This window comes from Crinia signifera, chromosome 6 (assembly GCF_055691185.1).
Source record: "Crinia signifera chromosome 6, ASM5569118v1, whole genome shotgun sequence".
Classification (NCBI taxonomy): Eukaryota; Metazoa; Chordata; class Amphibia; order Anura; family Myobatrachidae; genus Crinia; species Crinia signifera.
The window spans coordinates 278157880-278176330 of NC_139222.1; the positions used below are offsets into that span (position 1 = coordinate 278157880).

At 49.3% G+C, this 18451-nt stretch overlaps 1 protein-coding gene across 1 annotated transcript in view; it reads left to right on the forward strand.

Moving 5' to 3' along the window:
• The first annotated feature begins 17619 nt into the window (after positions 1-17619).
• Positions 17620-18451, forward strand: part of C3AR1 (complement C3a receptor 1) — a 28831-nt gene continuing 27999 nt past the window's right edge. Inside the window, exon 1 of the mRNA XM_083149735.1 lies at positions 17620-17708. The gene's annotated coding sequence lies outside the window, so the exon portion shown is untranslated. The remainder of the gene's footprint in view (positions 17709-18451) is intronic.

An 18451-nucleotide genomic window follows, 5' to 3' on the forward strand; every position in this document is an offset into this window, starting at 1 on the left:
TGGCAGAAATGTTAGATTTTCCTACGAGTAAAATGCTGCGCTTGTCCGGGCTATCATGCCTGTGTTTGACCGGTTACTTGGGAAAACTCACCACAAGACCACAGCACAGTGGAAAAGGGCTATGTGGAAGGACATCACCCAGGCGGTGAAAGCTGTAAGTCAGCACAAGCGCCTGGTCAGAAATGTCAAGAAGAGATTCAATGACATCAAAAGGCAGCTGAAAAGTAAAATGGCCATGGAGTTGGAGGAGGCCACCAAGACTGGAGGAGGAAGCCCCACCACTGTGTGCTACAATTCGTATGAGGTGAAGCTGAAGCGCATCATCCCCCCTGAGGTCCTGCCTGGCATGCACGTGGCAGATACTGATAGGCCGCAAACGCCATCCAGAGCTGGTAAGTGTGACCACATGCAATCTTAAACATACATGCCAATGTTTTATAACTGTAATGTTCACTTGAATTGTTATGCTAAGTAAAGTGCTGCTGTGGAACTACATAGCCCAGCAAGGTCATGCACAATAAATTGCCTGCTCCTACTTTCAAATTGCTCATAATGCTGGGCCTTGTAGTTCCACAACTGCTGATATTGATCAACACTGTAACATTCTTTCTAGCAGCCTAACATGTATGTGGCCAAAAACACATAGGTGTACTGGTGGTTTAGCTGCCATGCCTACATACCACAGATTATCCAATAGTTGTCATGTGTACAATAGTTTAATAATACTCTAACAAAATAATCAGGTAAAAAACAGATGTCAAATAATGTGGGGACTAAATAATGTAGTCCTTAACCAAAGAAAGTATTGTCCATTAATGTCATTTCAATGCATGTTTGCCGTAAATGCTTATCCATTGCAAGGTACATAATGGCTGCCCATCTTTCCTTTCACAGATTGTCCGTCCCGAAGTGCTCACGCATCCAAGACAAGAAGGCCCGTTGCTGCAGAATCTGTGGAAGCAGGTAAATGAACAAAAAACAGGCCATTACACATACAGTACACACACCCATGTCACATCAACAATATGTCACACTACATTCATCTCCTGCTGCTACATTGCAACGGAAATGAATGTCATCTGAGCTAGGCATGTGACATATTATTCATGTCAATGTTACATGCTGTATCGGGGTACATGTGTAAGTACATAACACAACTAGGTATGTGCGTCCAGCATCTCTAGCCCTTTCTAAAACAGTACAGACGAGAGTCTGGCCTATATATGCATCAGTACTTACCTCTTCATCTGTATCCACAGGTACTATACAACTAGGGACCAACCAAACAGATTCTTCAATAATGGTGTTAGACGAAATGGACATCATTCTTGAACCGGTGGAGACCTTTGCGGCAGAGGAAGAAATACAGTCCTCATCACAGAGTGATCTTCCCCCAAGTGGGGTGTCTCCCAACCCACCCCCACCCACAAACACACCCCATACAGCAGCTTCTGCTTCCCAAATAGCTAACTCCTTGGTCAATTTCAAGGAGAAACAAATAGAATTTATGGCCTCCCAAAGCCTGCAAATAGGTAACATCCAGGGGTACATGCGTGACACGTTTCTTCAATTACGAAAAATTGCACGTAGTGTACGGGTAGGTGTAGGTACTCATGTGCGCATTGCTAATAGCATTGACACCCATTTTGCAGATCTAACTTCTTCTGTAAGGGAACAGAATAGCCATATTGGCAGCCTTGCGCAAAGTATACTGTAGCTGCACTAAGCCAATCATGCACAGCACAGACCAATGCCTTAGTAGGTATGCAGGCCCAACTACAGCAGCTGGAAGCCAATGTCGTAGGTGCAGCAGCATCAACTCTCCGTAGTGTATCTAGCACCCCAATAAGTGGCTCCCCCACTTCCCCACCCCGTCGGAGTATTAGGACCCGTGGTGGCCTGGGTGCAGGTTCAAGAAGTGGTGTAGGGTGGCCTGATGGTGGGAGAAGATAGGTCATATTTTTGATACTTTTGTAATTTGCATTTAATATGCAATACATCTTGTTACATCCCCCGACAGTTTTAATGTTTTACTGACAAAAATGCAGATTGCTTCTGACATAGTATACTGCAGTAAAAATGTCTAACCGCATACCATTTTGTCAGTGTATTATTTATGAACCAATTGTTGTGTGAATTATGACATAGTGTAATGGTACATGACAATGGGATTGCTGTAAAGTAGTGTTGGGTAACTCCTGGCCTGTCAAAGGTTGTGGAACTACATATTCCAGCAAGCTCTGACACTCATGGATTGGACTATAATGGTTATAGTGTGTCAGGGCATGCTGGCACGTGTAGTTCCACAACACCAGTGAGCCATGTTTTACAGCAAACTTCATTCATACATGTATCAAATGTACTTACAAGCTTGATACCAGCAAGGGATAGGTCAGCACCACCAGCTGCATCCGTTGGGCTCTGTGTATTAGGCTAAATGTGGGTGGAAACATATGGTATTGGTAAATAATTTGTTTATGAGTACACTTACAGCAAAGGTACATTTTGGAATACAGGGCACATGTGCTTACCAGAAAACTAACGGCTGATGATGTGTGTGCGCACCAGATCCCCCCTCTGCGTACCCCTCACTACCCGAGGTGTGGTAGGTTGGGCTTCCTGCACGACTGCTGCATGTTCCTCCTCCACATAGGCAGGTTGGGACAGGGCTATGTTGTGCAACATGCAGCAAGCCTGGACGATCATCACTACTTTTGCAGGGTGGCAGCGTACCCGATGACCGGTCCAAACACCGGAATCTACTCTTCAAAACGCCAAATGTGCGCTCCACCACATTGCGGGTTGCAATATGGGCTTCATTATACCGGTGCTGTGCAGGGCCCTCTGGGGAGCGCAAAGGTGTCATAAGCCAGGAAACTCACCCATATCCTGAGTCACCTAAAACACAGATAGGAAGTGATTGCCTTATATGGTAAGGTATGTGTTTTTTGCAAACAGGAGACACTGGTAGAAGAACAATATGCTTGTGAAATAGGAAACACACACATTAGAGCAGGTACAAATAAGGACAGACAGGGTAATATGTAAAAAGGTACTTACCTCGTAGCCAGCCCTCTGGCATTTGGCGGTCGGTAAATCGATTCCAGAGGGCTGAGTGTCTCAGAATATTTATGCGTCATGGCAGTTTCCAGGAAAGCCTGCAACAACACTCAGGATTTTGAGGTGAGCATTGGAAACAACCTGCACGTTCAGGGAGTGCCGCCCACGCCTATTGACGTAGACGTGGCCCTAATCCCAATGTGTGTGCAGTCTATAGCTCCCAGCACGTGAGGGAATGCTGAGAGTCTATAGAAAGCCAACCTGTGGTCCTGCCACTCCAACTCAGAACTAGGGAATCTAATGTATGTCCGCCACAACTTCTTTAAAGCAAGTAACACTTGAGTAAAATGCTTAGAGAAAGTGGCCTGTGATACCCCCAAGGACCATGAGGTCACAGACTGAGTGGAGCCTGTGGCCAAATAGTAGAGGGCACACATTAATTTGTGCAGCCCAGACACTGCATAGTTGCCACCCCCAAAAGGGTCCAAATCATCTCTCACCTGCTCATATAAGTCCAACAGGTTAATGCGGTTCAGCCTAAACATCCCCACAACCTGTTGATCCGAGAGGGAGTCCAGGTACAGCCGAGCACGATACATACGCAGTAGTCGGGGGGCTACCTGGATCTGGCGCGCAGCTTCCTCCCTCCTGCGCAGCTCCTCCAAATGGGCCACATCACAAATAAGCAACTCCAAACCACTCTGCAAAATCTCCATGTCTCAAACCCTCACAGATGTCCTTAATGATGTTGGGGTTTATGTAGGGGTGTTTCTGAGTGAAAATGAGGGCACCTGTGCTGAAATTAACAATGTGTGCACTTGACCAAAGTGAGTTCTGGGCCAAATCCCCAAACAGAACCTGATCTGAAATAAGTGCGATTATTAGACACCTAAAAAGTGCGATTTGCGAAAACGCATTGCATTAAATAAGCGATTTGTATACTTTTCTGTACGAAAACATCTGGATGCGATATAATTGCGAATTTATCACGCCCTTTTGGTCCGCATGCTTTAACGCACATAATATGCGATTTCAGTCCCTATTAAATAGGCGATTTGACGGAAAAATGCGATGTCGCCATTTTGTTTACTAATTAACGCCAAAAAACAGAAATCTCAACCCATAGAATGTCACCCCATAAGTCAGCCACGGTACCTGCGACTAAGGGACTGGGCACATCCAAGCCTCGGTCGCAGTAATAAAGTACCTAAGGTGGCTGAAAACATATGCTGCAAAGTCGTGAGCTGCAGCAGGTAAAAGCCGGAGGACGGCAATATATGTATAAATAAAAGTCGCTAATTCCCCCGGTGGGACTTGTATAAAACACTACACGCCAGATTGTGGAAATATACTAAAGTTACACACTGCAGAGCCTCAGTTATATTAAATAACGATATCTGCAAGAAAATAGAACCACCAATACAGAAATTGCCTGGTGTGTACGCAAATGGGAAATCTGGCAATTCCACAGAAAAAAATGACACATTTGTAAAATCTTTAAATATACATTGACAACATAGGTATTGGCAACACAGTAAAGCGATACACACTATCTCTGTACCTAAATAAAATTGTACTGACTACAACAATTATATAAACAAACAGACAAACAGAGAAGAGTGGTGTTTATTACAAATTTATTTGCCATCCTGACAGCAATATACATATAAAAAAACCACACAGGGACACTACATCCCTGCAAATAAAGGATTTAATAAGACAGTGGTCCGACACCATTTTTAAACACTTATTCTAAATTTTCTAATCTTTGTCACATCTGTCGCTCTATATATTTTAAATAATTTCACCTTTTTATTTGTAAAATTTATTAAAAGTTATATTTTATCATAAAGGACGCCTAGTGCACCCAAAAACACTTTCTTTTCTCGTGTGGTTGTGGAGGTTACCACTAATGGTTGACAGGGACTAGGTCGACACCTAAGAACGGTCAACATACCAGAGGTTGACATAAGGTCAACACAAGCTTTAGGTCAACATCGACATGGTCGACATGAATAAGGTCAACATGAGTTTATGCGGTTAACAGCCCACCCGAACATCACTATTGTGTATGTTCTCGTGATATGTTTCCTACCCCCCCCCCCCCAGCCCGAAACAAAAGGCTCTAAGTGTTGTAACAATACTGTCACTGCTTCCCTTTTTGTTTTATCATAATTTCTGCAAGACGCAGCACATTCTGCAGTAATTAAATGTCCGCTTTTTTGGTAAATTCTAAAATGCTATGGTAACAAGATGTATGGATGAGGCCGTTGGGATACTAACACATGATTTGGGGACAAATGTAGGAAAAATTCCAACCAGTGCAATCTCAAATTACAATTTATGGAAAGATTAATGTCTTGATATAGAAGTGGGTGCAGAGGAGACATTGACCACTTCTTTTGAAGGTCACCTGTCTGTGACTTTATGCGAATGCGGCTATAAAGTCCTTCCCTGGTGTAAAGTCGTTCTTATAAATGTACAAGGACCGAGATGCCCACTGACAGCTTCCGCACAGGCTGTAATACTGCCTGGTGCATCTTTAAACGCTACCATTGGTCGCACCATCTAAACCTAAGGTTGACCATCTGATTCAGAAACACACCTGTGACATTTCCATAGTATGCCCATCAGATAGAGCGCCCCCGTGTGTCTGTTTAGCCACCTCCCAGTCACTGCCTATAATCGCACTTTTCCAAGATCGTGCTACTCTGGTCCTGTCTGTCTGCTGAATGTTACACATCGGGTCAAGAAAACCTGCTTGTGCTCTCAAATCTGGAGCTTCAAAACGCTTCACCACTCGTCTGTCCTGCAGAACGGGTTTTCCAGAAGCACTCTGCATAGTGGAGTCAGCGAGGCCAGAATATTGATGTTTCTGTCTTGCTCAACTGACTGCGAACTCTGTAAATTCTACTTACTGTAGCACGCCCTGCTGTTCCTGCTTCCAGTGTACTACAAATCTCAGGACAGGTTTTAGCAAATCCTGCTGTTCCTGTCTGCTGTGCACTACTAATCCAAACACTAGTCTCAGCACATCCTGCTGTTCCTGTCTGCAGCGCACTACTAATCCCAGCACTAGTCTCAGCACATCCTGCTGTTCCTGTCTGCAGTGCACTGCTAATCCCAGCGCTAGTCTCAGCACATCCTGCTGTTCCTGTCTGCAGTGCACTACTAATCCAAACACTAGTCTCAGCACATCCTGCTGTTCCTGTCTGCAGCGCACTACTAATCCCAGCACTAGTCTCAGCACATCCTGCTGTTCCTGTCTGCAGCGCACTACTAATCCCAGCACTAGTCTCAGCACATCCTGCTGTTCCTGTCTGCAGTGCACTACTAATCCCAGCGCTAGTCTCAGCACATCCTGCTGTTCCTGTCTGCAGTGCACTACTAATCCAAACACTAGTCTCAGCACATCCTGCTGTTCCTGTCTGCGGTGCACTACTAATCCCAGTGCTAGTCTCAGCACATCCTGCTGTTCCTGTCTGCAGTGCACTACTAATCCAAACACTAGTCTCAGCACATCCTGCTGTTCCTGTCTGCAGCGCACTACTAATCCGAATGCTAGTCTCAGCACATCGGGCTGTTACTGTCTACGGCGCACTACTAATCCCAACACTAGTCTTAGCACATCCTGCTGTTCCTGTCTGTGGCGCACTGCAGCGCACTACTAATCCCAATGCTAGTCTCAGCACATCCTGCTGTTCCTGTCTGCAGCGCACTACTAATCCCAATGCTAGTCTCAGCACATCCTGCTGTTCCTCTCTGCAGCGCAATACTAATCCAAATGATAGTCTCAGCACATCTGGCTGTTCCTGTCTGCGGTGCACTGCAGCGCACTACTAATCCCAACGCTAGTCTCAGCACATCCTGCTGTTCCTGTCTGCAGCGCACTACTAATCCAAATACTAGTCTCAGCACATCCGGCTGTTCCAGTCTGCGGCGCACTACTAATCCCAACGCTAGTCTCAGCACATCCTGCTGTTCCTGTCTGCGGCGCACTATTAATCCCAACGCTAGTCTCAGCACATCCTGCTGTTCCTGTCTGCAGCGCACTACTAATTTCAGTGCAAGTCTCAGCACATCCTGCTGTTCCTGTTTGCAGCACATTACTAATCCAAACGCTAGTCTCAGCACATCCTGCTGTTCCTGTTTGTGGCACACAACTAATCTCAGTGCAGGCCTCGGCACATCCTGCTGTTCCTGTCTGCAGCGCACTACTAATCCCAGGGCAAGTCTCGGCACATCCTGCTGTTCCTGTCTACAGCGCACTACTAATGCCAAAGCTAGTCTCAGCACATCCTGCTGTTCCTGTCTGCAGCGCACTATAAATCCCAACGCTAGTCTCGGCACATCCTGCTGTTGCTGTCTGCAGCGCACTATTAATCCCAATGCTAGTCTCAGCACATCCTGCTGTTCCTGTCTGCAGCTCACTGCAGCGCACTACTAATCCCAACACTAGTCTCAGCACATCCTGCTGTTCTTGTCTGCAGCGCACTACTAATCCCAGTGCTAGTCTCAGCACATCCTGCTGTTCTTGTCTGCAGCGCACTACTAATCCCAGTGCTAGTCTCAGCACATCCTGCTGGTCCTGTCTGCGGCGCACTGCAGCGCACTACTAATCCCAATGATAGTCTCAGCACATCCTGCTGTTCCTGTCTGCAGCGCACTACTAATCCCAGTGCTAGTCTCAGCACATCCTGCTGGTCCTGTCTGCGGCGCACTGCAGCGCACTACTAATCCCAATGATAGTCTCAGCACATCCTGCTGTTCCTGTCTGCAGAGCACTACTAATCCCAACGCTAGTCTCAGCACATCCTGCTGTTCCTGTCTGTGGCGCAATGCAGCGCACTACTAATCCCAATGATAGTCTCAGCACATCCTGCTGTTCCTGTGTGCGGCGCACTACTAATCCCAATGCTAGTCTGAGCACATCCTGTTGCTCCTGTCTGTGGCGCACTGCAGCGCACAACTAATCCCAACGCTAGTTTTAGCACATCCTGCTGTTCCTGTCTGCAGCGCACTACTAATCCCAGTGCTAGTCTCAGCACATCCTGCTCTTCCTGTATGCAGTGCACTACTAATCTCCGCGCAAGTCTTGGCATGCCCTGCTGGTTCTGTCTGCAGCACACTTCAAATCTCAACGTTAGTCAGGTCACACCCTGCTGTTCCTGTCTGCAGCACACTACTAATCTAAGTGCAGGCCTCGGCACATCCTGCTGTTCCTGACTGCAGCGCACTACTAATCCCAGGGCAAGTCTCGGGACATCCTGCTGTTCCTGTCTGCAGCGCACTATTAATCCCAACGCTAGTCTCAGCACATCCTGCTGTTCCTGTCTGCAGCTCACTGCAGCGCACTACTAATCCCAACACTAGTCTCAGCACATCCTGCTGTTCCTGTCTGCAGCGCACTACTAATCCCAGTGCTAGTCTAAGCACATCCTGCTGTTCCTGTCTGCGGCGCACTGCAGTGCACTACTAATCCTAATGCTAGTCTCAGCACATCCTGCTGTTCCTGTCTGCAGCACACTACTAATCCCAATGCTAGTCTCAACACATCCTGTTGCTCCTGTCTGCGACGCACTGCAGCGCACAACTAATCCCAACGCTAGTTTTAGCACATCCTGCTGTTCCTGTCTGCAGTGCACTACTAATCCCAGTGCTAGTCTCAGCACATCCTGCTCTTCATGTATGCAGTGCACTACTAATCTCAGCGCAAGTCTTGGCATGCCCTGCTGGTTCTGTCTGCAGCACACTTCTAATCTCAACGTTAGTCAGGTCACGCCCTGCTGTTCCTGTCTGCAGCACACTACTAATCTCAGTGCAGGCCTTGGCACATCCTGCTGTTCCTGTCTACAGCGCACTGCTAATGCTAAAGCTAGTCTCAGCACATCCTGCTGTTCCTGTCTGCAGCGCACTATTAATCCCAACGCTAGTCTCAGCACATCCTGCTGTTGCTGTCTGCAGAGCACTATTAATCCCAACGCTAGTCTCAGCGCATCCTGCTGTTCCTGTCTGCAGCTCACTGCAGCGCACTACTAATCCCAACACTAGTCTCAGCATATCCTGCTGTTCCTGTCTGCAGCGCACTGCTAATCCCAGCGCTAGTTTCAGCACATCCTGCTGTTCCTGTCTGCGGCGCACTGCAGCGCACAACTAATCCCAATGCTAGTTTTAGCACATCCTGCTGTTCCTGTCTGCAGTGCACTACTAATCCCAGTGCTAGTCTCAGCACATCCTGCTCTTCCTGTATGCAGTGCACTACTAATCTCAGCGCAAGTCTTGGCATGCCCTGCTGGTTCTGTCTGCAGCACACTTCTAATCTCAACGTTAGTTAGGTCATGCCCTGCTGTTCCTGTCTGCAGCACACTACTAATCTCAGTGCAGGCCTCGGCACATCCTGCTGTTCCTGTCTGCAGTGCACTACTAATCCCAGGGCAAGTCTCGGCACATCCTGCTGTTCCTGTCTACAACGCACTGCTAATGCTAAAGCTAGTCTCAGCACATCCTGCTGTTCCTGTCTGCAGCGCACTATTAATCCCAACGCTAGTCTCAGCACATCCTGCTGTTGCTGTCTGCAGCGCACTATTAATCCCAACGCTAGTCTCAGCACATCCTGCTGTTCCTTTCTGCAGCTCACTGCAGCCCACTACTAATCCCAACACTAGTCTCAGCACATCCTGCTGTTCCTGTCTGCAGCGCACTACTAATACCAGCGCTAGTCTCAGCACATCCTGCTGTTCCTGTCTGCGGTGCACTACTAATCCCAGCGCTAGTCTCAGCACATCCTGCTGTTCCTGTCTGCGGCGCACTGCAGCGCACAACTAATCCCAACGCTAGTTTTAGCACATCCTGCTGTTCCTGTCTGCAGTGCACTACTAATCCCAGTGCTAGTCTCAGCACATCCTGCTCTTCCTGTATGCAGTGCACTACTAATCTCAGCGCAAGTCTTGGCATGCCCTGCTGGTTCTGTCTGCAGCACACTTCTAATCTCAACGTTAGTCAGGTCATGCCCTGCTGTTCCTGTCTGCAGCACACTACTAATCTCAGTGCAGGCCTCGGCACATCCTGCTGTTCCTGTCTGCAGTGCACTACTAATCCCAGGGCAAGTCTCGGCACATCCTGCTGTTCCTGTCTACAGCGCACTGCTAATGCTAAAGCTAGTCTCAGCACATCCTGCTGTTCCTGTCTGCAGCGCACTATTAATCCCAACGCTAGTCTCAGCACATCCTGCTGTTGCTGTCTGCAGTGCACTATTAATCCCAACGCTAGTCTCAGCGCATCCTGCTGTTCCTGTCTGCAGCTCACTGCAGCGCACTACTAATCCCAACACTAGTCTCAGCATATCCTGCTGTTCCTGTCTGCAGCGCACTGCTAATCCCAGCGCTAGTTTCAGCACATCCTGCTGTTCCTGTCTGCGGTGCACTACTAATCCCAGCGCTAGTCTCAGCACATCCTGCTGTTCCTGTCTGCGGCGCACTGCAGCGCACAACTAATCCCAACGCTAGTTTTAGCACATCCTGCTGTTCCTGTCTGCAGTGCACTACTAATCCCAGTGCTATTCTCAGCACATCCTGCTGTTCCTGTATGCAGTGCACTACTAATCTCAGCGCAAGTCTTGGTTCTGTCCTGGTTCTGTCTGCAGCACACTTCTATACTCAACGTTAGTTAGGTCACGCCCTGCTGGTTCTGTCTGCAGCACACTACTAATCTCAGTGCAGGCCTCGGCACATCCTGCTGTTCCTGTCTGCAGCGCACTACTAATCCCAGGGCTAGTCTCGGCACATCCTGCTGTTCCTGTCTGCAGCGCACTACTAATCCCAGGGCTAGTCTCGGCACATCCTGCTGTTCCTGTCTGCAGCGCACTACTAATCCCAGGGCTAGTCTCGGCACATCCTGCTGTTCCTGTCTGCAGCACACTACTAATCTCAGTGCAGGCCTTGGCACATCCTGCTGTTCCTGTCTGCAGCGCACTACTAATCCCAGGGCTAGTCTCGGCACATCCTGCTGTTCCTGTTTGCAGTAAACTGCTAATCCCTGCGGGCAGGGGTACTCACCCATGGGAACACAGAGCGTTTCATGGGCGTTCCCATAATAATTGCATAGTAACGTGGGCACTGGGGATGGGCAGCTGACATCACCTGCTGTCAGCTGCCCGCCCTCTTCCCTCAGAATGCGCACACACCTCTAAGGTGACCATCGAATGATGTGGGTGTTCCCCCACAGGCTGCAAATGGATGTTATGTAAATCATCCACTCTCATCCAGTGCTGCGAACACACGTGCGAATGGGTGGCGGCCAGGCCACCATTCGCAAGATGGGGTTTGGTTGACTCGCAAGGCTGCAAACTTGTATCAAGCAGAATAACCCCCTCAGAATAACCCCCTCAGTCTATTCCAACTATGCAGCTATTATTTATAGAGAGATTTTCACTTGCGTTTCCCGATGTGTCAGCGCTGTCGATGCTCTTTGTACTTCTCGTTTTTCCAAAATCAAACTTCAATGCAGGACTTCCCAGTTCTGTCCCTGACTCAGCGGGTCTTTGACTTTCATGTAAAGGTCACTTTTTAGCATGTGATCCAATAATGCAGTTGTGGTTACAGTTGTGGGAACCGAACTTATGGCCCAATTCAGACCTGATCACTGGGCTGTGAGTGTTCGGGTAAGTGCCCAGGCGCACGGCTGTGAATACGTTTGCAGCTGTGCACATAGTGGGAAAACCATTCGCGATCACTCAGCCTGGAATGGTTTCCCCCCTGCCTGCAGCGCCGATTGAGCCAAAACTTGCCACGCCTGCATTTGCATGGAGAGACCCCAAACATCGGTCCCCAGACCGAATATGCTGAATAGCATACCAAGCAGAATCAGGCCCCTGGTTTGCACCTTGTAGAGAACCCTCTATCTGCTCTTGTGCAGACTTCATCTTATGGTAGACTTCAGGGCGTAACGTGGTGCTGGAGAGGTGTTGGAACTCATTTCACCTTTTCTTATTTTGCACTGAATCCTGGATCAGGAATGTGGCATAATGCAGGCCAGAGTGGGGGTTGGGGGGTGGGTGGGGGGGCGGAGGCGGTATGCCCGGGGGGGCGGGCTCACCTGCTGCTGTTCTTCAGCTGCCGGGCGGAGGGGGAACGGGAGCCTGGGAGGTGCTACGCGCGCATGCGCAGCAGCCCTCCCGCAGCCATTTTTTATTTGGGCAAAGTGCCCCGGCCGCCGTCAGCCCAGGGAGGAGCACGGCCGGCCCCTTTTAATAAGATTTGGGCCAGCCCACCGGGAAATGGCCCGGTTTCCTGGTGGGCCTATCCGCCCCTGATGCAGAGGTAATATGATAACATAATGGGTATGCTAGAACAGACCTACAGATGCAGTGGGTCTAATCTTTGCAGGGGATGGCGGAAGATTCGCCATCCGCCATTCCCCGCCGGCCGCCGTAAGGGGACGCACGCGTACGAGATGCGCACACGTCACCTTAAACCGGGGCTCCCCCCCGGGTTCCCGCCGCCTAGCCGAGGGTCGCCCCGGGTCCCCGCCGCCTTGCCGCCTCCCCCCTAACCCTGTCCGTCTCCCTGAAGCGGAGACGGACAGGGTTCCCGTACCCCGCCGACGGGAAACTGAGACGCGCGTGCGTGTGAGACGCACGCGCGTCTCAGTCAGATGGAGCGCCTCTCCACCGGCGTTAGCCAGTGGACAGATTCTGGCGCTGGCGGGGCAAGAGCGAGAGGCGCTCAATCTGTAGTTAAGGCACAGTGATGTTATGATGTGGATACCATTGGTTTGGCATAAAGTAGCGGCACAGTGACACTATGTTAACAACAGCATTCTGCGCTTCTACCAGTCCGTGGTGGCTTTGCGAACAGCGTTTATTGTTTTGCCATGTATGGGGATGCCTACATGAACCCAAGAGGACCGATCCATGCCATAGGAGCTGGTAGGTATCATTTCCTTCTACAGGTACCCAAACTTGGATTCTACTGGACAGGTGGACGGAACCTTTGTGTCAAGGTACTGTAGGCGAGTATCACTATGTATAGGAATTGTGTGTAATAAAGTTCTACATTTCTGGTGTGTGTGTTTTTATTGGGCTATTGGTGCTGCTGTGGAACTATGAGTCCCAGCATGGCCAATAATGCCCGACATGCTGGGACTTGTGGTTCTCCAAGTCCCAGTATGCGGGGAAGGCTTGCTGGCACTCACAGTTCCACAGCAGATAGTTAATTCAATTTTTTACACCAATTCCATCAGCTCGTTGCCCACCGCCCTGGGGCATCAGGGACAGCCCTGGGCTTCTGGCCAGGCAGGAGGTATCCTTGAGGGGGGAACCCCTTATTGGGGGGGGTCTATACTCACCCAGGGTCCCTGCCCGGCCTGACCAGCCACAGGGTGAATGCTAATATAGTTTTCCCCGGCTATGGCATTACCCTTTTGGCTGTTTGGTGCCCAGTGCTGGCTCTCAAAATACGGGGGGGACTCGTAGTCATTTTGTCCCCCGTATTTTGGAAACTAGGACCGGCCCTTGAGCCTGGTGCTGGTTTTAGAAATACAGGGAAACTCCAACTTTTTTGGACCCTGAGGGGGAAATTTACTAAGAATACGAATACGATATATCGTATTCTGAATACGAATGAATACAACTGCATACGGCTGTTTCAGCCGTATGCAAATTCGTGTTCCGGAGGGGAATTTACAAAGCAGTCAGATACGACTGCTTTGTAAACCTCCGATGTCGTATTGATTCGTATTAGCGGCCATATAAACGGCCGCTAATACAAATTCGTACAGGCAGTCTGCATGGATCAGTCAAATCCGTGCAGGCTGCAGTGTGTAAAAAAATAAAATAAATAATTAAATTAAAAAAACGTTGTGGGGTCCCCCCCACGGCCGTAACCAGCACCAGGCTGAAAGAGCTGGGGCTGGTAATAAAAAATTAGGAACCCCGGCAAATAGGGGTTCTCCGATTTAAAAAAAACCAGCCCCCAGCTCCAGGGCTGGTTCCCAAAATACGGGGGACAAAATGACTAGGGGTCCCCCGTATTTTAAGAACCAGCCCCAGGCCCAACCAGCCAGCAGGGTAATGTCACAGCCGGGGGACACTTATTATATAAGGTCCCGCGGCCAAAACATTCACCCTACTGGCCAGTCAGCCTGGCCAGGGGCCCTGGGGGAGTGGGGACCCCCCCGATAAAGGGGTCCCCCCCTCCAGGACTTGCCTGACCAGGCTGAAGCCTGGTGCTCTCCCCGGTGACCCAGGGCTGTGGTCATTGGGCTGATGATCTGGTGTAAAAAAAAGAATAAACTATTGTTTAATACTGTGGAACTATGAGTCCCAGCAAGCCTCCCCCGCAAGCTGGGACTTGGAGAACCCCAAGTCCCAGCATGCGGGGCATTAAAGGGCACGTTGGCACTTGTAGTTCCACAGTATTAAAAATAGTAAAATAAACACACACATTGACACATGAAAAATAAAACTTTAATACATCCAAAGCCCTTTCACACTGATACTTACCTATCTTGAGCCCGTAGGTAGGTCCCGGGGTCCGGGGCACCAGGGTCTGGGGTCCAGGGCTCCATGGTCCAGGATCCGAAGAAATCCATAAGGGTACCTGTTGAAGAAAATCCTATTCACCAAGGTCCTCCGGCGAAGATCACGTCCTCTTCTTTCCGACGTAGTCCAGGTCTTCTTAAAAAAACGACTATTCCGGCCGGTACCCGTGACGGACTGAGGAGAGAGACGCTGATGTTTCATCTTCAGCGCCTCTCCACTGAATGATTCTATTGGCCGCCTAGCGACCAAACAGGAGCCAAGAAAGTCGGTAGACCCCCTGTCACAGTGGGGGACATTTACCAAAATGGATTCGTAGAAAAAAGGTGTATTCGTAGGCAGAAATACACCTTTTTTTTTACGAATTTGTATTTTCGGGATTTACAATCCCGAAAATACAACAATTCGTATTCCTAAAGATGGAACATTCGTATTTGTATTTACAAATACGAATATCTACACCATCGATAGAATACGACAGAAATCACCATTCAAAAGAATGGTGGTTCCCGATGTACTAAGCAGCCGTATTGATAATACGGCTGCTAAGTGGTGTAAAACACCCACGCAAATACGACAGGAAAATACACCTTGCTTTCCCTGTCGTATTTGCCTTTAGCCTGCACGGATCAGTCAGATCCGTGCAGGCTTTAGTGTAAAAAAAATAGAAAAAATAAATAAATAAAAAAAAAACCAGCGTGGGGTCCCCCCCACAGCTGTAACCAGCACCAGGCTGAAGGAGCCGGGGCCGGTAATTAAAAATCAGGGAACCCGACAAATAGGGGTTCCCCGATTTTTAACAACCAGCCCCAGGCTCCAGGTCCGGGGCTGGTTCCCAAAATACGGGGGACAAAATGACTAGGGGTCCCCCGTATTTTAAGAACCAGCCCCAGGCCAAACCAGCCAGCAGGGTAATGTCACAGCCGGGGGACACTTCTGATATAAGGTCCCGCGGCCAAAACATTAACCCTACCGACCAGTCAGCCTGGCCAGGGGCCCGGGGGGAGTGGGGACCCCCCCAATGAAGGGGTCCCCCCCCTCCAGGACTTACCTGACCAGGCTGAAGCCTGGTGCTGTCCTCGATGCCCCTGGGCGGTGGGCATCGAGCTGATAGTGGTGTAAAAAATAGAATAATCTATTGTCTAATACTGGGGCACTATGAGTCCCAGCAAGCCTCCCCCGCAAGCTGGGACCTGGAGAACCACAAGTTCCAGCCTGCGGGTCATTAAAGGGCCCGCTGGGTCTTGTAGTGCCACAGTATTAAAAATAGTAAAATAAAACACACTGACACACACTTAAAATAAAACTTTAATACATACAAAGCCCACACATACTAATACTTACCTATCTTCTTTCCGTAGGTAGCCCTGGTCCTGTGTCCTGAAGTCCTGTGTCGGCGTTCTTCTTCATGTCGACGTCGCTGTCGGCGATGGCGTCCGGAGTCCGACGAAATCCATGGAGGAAGCTGTGGAAGGAAACCATACTCACCTGTCCCAGGGCGACGTAGTCCAGGTAAGGGTCTTTGCAAAAAAACAAACCGAGAACGCGAAACCAGACGGACAGCAGAGAGCCGTACAGTGTTTGTGTACATCGTGCGGCTCCGCCTCCCGAATGCCGCTATTGGCCGCCTTGCGGCCTAGCGGCTCCTGATTGGCCGCTAGGCCGCAAGGCGGCCAATAGCGGTATTCGGGAGGCGGAGCCGCACGATGTACACAAACACCGTGCGGCTCATCTGTCCGGCTGGTTTCGCGTGTCGGTTTGTTTTTTTGCAAAGACCCTTACCTGGACTACGTCGCCCTGGGACAGGTGAGTATGGTTTCCTTCCACAGCTTCCTCCATGGATTTCGTCGGACTCCCGATGCCATCGCCGACAGCGACGTCGACATGAAGAAGAACGCCGACACAGGACTTCAGGACACGGGCTACCTACGGAAAGAATATAGGTGAGTATTAGTATGTAAGGGCTTTGTATGTATTAAAGTTTTATTTTAAGTGTGTGTCAGTGTGTTTTATTTTACTATTTTTAATACTGTGGCACTACAAGACCCAGCGGGCCCTTTAATGCCCCGCAGGCTGGGACTTGTGGTTCTCAAAGTCCCAGCTTGCGGGGGAGGCTTGCTGGGACTCCTAGTGCCCCAGTATTAGACAATAGATTATTCTATTTTTTACACCACTATCAGCTCGATGCCCACCGCCCAGGGGCATCGAGGACAGCACCAGGCTTCAGCCTGGTCAGGTAAGTCCTGGAGGGGGGGACCCCTTTATTGGGGGGGTCCCCACTCCCCCAGGGCCCCTGGCCAGGCTGACTGGTCGGTAGGGTTAATGTTTTGGCCACGGGACCTTATATCATAAGTGTCCCCCGGCTGTGACATTACCCTGCTGGCTGGTTTGGCCTGGAGCTGGTTCTTAAAATACTGGGGACCCCTAGTCATTTTGTCCCCCGTATTTTGGGAACCAGCCCCGGACCTGGAGCCTGGGGCTGGTTGTTAAAAATCGGGGATCCCTTATTTGTCGGGTTCCCTGATTTTTAATTACCGGCCCCGGCTCCTTCAACCTGGTGCTGGCTACAGCTGTGGGGGGGACCCCATGCCGTTTTTTTATTTATTTATTTAATTTTTCTATTTCTTTTACACACTGCAGCCTGCACGGATCTGACTGATCCGTGCAGACTGCCTGTACGAATTCGTATTAGCGGCCGTATATATGTGCCGCTAATAAGAATGGTTACACCATCGGAGGGTTACAAAGCAGTCGTATCTGACTGCTTTGTACATTCCCCTCCGGAACACGACTTTGCATACGACTGACACAGTCGTATGCAGTCGGAGGGGAAATACCAATACGAAAAACTAGGTTTTTCATATTGGTAAATTTCCCCCAGTATACCTGTTCCTGCTTGTAGCCCTTGTTCTAATTTCCAGGATCTTCCCTGACTCTCCGAGCTGGGACAATTTCAGATGATCGCACCTCGGACTGCACTATATACATGTAACCCAGCCCAGCAACTTCCTTTCTAGTGGTTACAGATTAGCTGGCAGTGTATTTGCATGTCTCCTACATCTGTGCACTAGACCTGGGTCTTATTTCGGCTTGCTGTACATTGTGGTTTACGGTATGTGAGCATTTACTTATAATTGTCCAGTATTCTTGTGTACTGCTATACGCTGATCATGTAATGTGAGAGATGTGCTTCTATGTATATATGACTACTTAGTAATGAGACTGTGTCAATTAATTTAGGGCACTCAGCATGATTTCATTTAGTAGATTTGGACACTGACACCCAGGGCTGTATTTATTTATAATGCTAACTAGGCTGAAGTCTAGCGGCCCTGCAAGGACTATGAGTCCATCACTGTTTTATCTATCTATCTATCTATATCTATAGTCAGGGACATCATCTTTTCATATGAAAGAAGTAATGTGGAAGATCCAGTCTAGGACTTAGAGCAGCAGCAGCAGGGAAACTGATGTGATCAGAGTTGGGCTGATTAGCAACACCTGTGGCTTCCTGATATAAGTGTTTCCAGCACAGAGGGTCATATAGCTGGGGGGGGGGGGGGTGTGGGTGGTGGTGGTGGTGGTGGGCTGATTAGCAACACCTGTGGCTTCCTGATATAAGTGTTTCCAGCACAGAGGGTCATATAGCTGGGGGGGGGGGGGGGTGTGGGTGGTGGTGGTGGTGGTGGGGTGTGTGTGTGTGTGTGTGTGTGTGTGTGTGTGTGTGTGTGTGTTTTTTATGGTAGGGACCACTGGAGCTTTCCGAAGAGTCTACTATGCTGTGACACCTGTATGCTGCAATGCTGTAACCATCCTTGCCTATGCTAATTACCTGGTAAGCTGTGTAATTGCTAC